Below are 1,182 nucleotides of genomic sequence, written 5' to 3' on the forward strand. Positions count from 1 at the left end.
TTGTGTTGCTCCCAAAGACTATGTGCACTCAATAGATATTAAGACCGAGGATTCATCCACTGGTTGTGCCGAAGTACTGCGGAAATGTGGTGTTGCCTCTCAAAGAATATGTGCACTCAACACATGTTAAAACCGAAGATTTCGTCAGCTCATAGTGCCGAAGTACCTCCAGAAATATTGTGTGGCCTCTCAAAGAATATGTGCACTCAACACATGCTAAAACCGAAGATTTCGTCGGCTTGTAGTGCCGAAATCCCTCTGGAAATATTGTGTTGCCTCCCAAAGACTATGTGCACTCAATAGATATTAACACCGAGGATTTCTTCAGCTGGTAGTGCCGAAGTACCTCCGGAAATATTGTGTTACCACTGAGAATATGTGCATTCAATACAAGTTAAAACCGAAGATTTCGTCGGCTCGTAGTGACGAAATACCTCCGGGAATATTGTGTTGCCTTGCAAAGAATATGTGCACTCAGCACATGTTAAAACGGAGGATTTCGTCAGCTCATAGTGCCGAAGTACCTCCAGAAATATTGTGCGGCCTCTCAAAGAATATGTGCACTCAACACATGTTAAAATTGAAGAGTTCGTCGGCTTGTAGTGCCGAAATCCCTCTGGAAATATTGTGTTGCCTTGCAAAGAATATGTGCACTCAACACATGTTAAAACCGAAGATTTCCTCGGCTCGTAGTGCCGAAGTACCTCCGGAAATATTGGGTTGCCTCTCCGAGAATATGTGCACAACACATGTTAAAAAGAAGATTTCATGGGCTGGTAGTGCCGAAATATCTCCGGAAATATTGTGTTGCCTCCCAAAGACTATGTGTAGTCAATAGATATCAAAGCCGAAGATGTCGTTGGCTTGTAGTGCCGAAGTACCTCCAGAAATATTGTGCGGCCTCTGAAAGAATATGTGTACTCAACACATGTTAAAACCGAAGATTTCGTCGGCTTGTAGTGCCGAAGTACCTCAAGGAATACCGTGTCGCCTCCCAGAAAATATGTGCATTCATTACATATTAAAACCGAAGATTTCATCGGTTGGTTGTGCCGAAATACCTCCGGAAATATGGTGTTGCCTCACAAAGACTATGTGCACTCAATACATGTTAAAATCGAAGGTTTCGGTGGCTGGCAATGCCAAAATACATCTGGGAATATTGTTTGCTTCTCGGAAAAC

Source organism: Laccaria bicolor, genomic scaffold (genome assembly GCF_000143565.1).
Source record: "Laccaria bicolor S238N-H82 LACBIscaffold_17 genomic scaffold, whole genome shotgun sequence".
Taxonomy (NCBI): Eukaryota; Fungi; Basidiomycota; class Agaricomycetes; order Agaricales; family Hydnangiaceae; genus Laccaria; species Laccaria bicolor.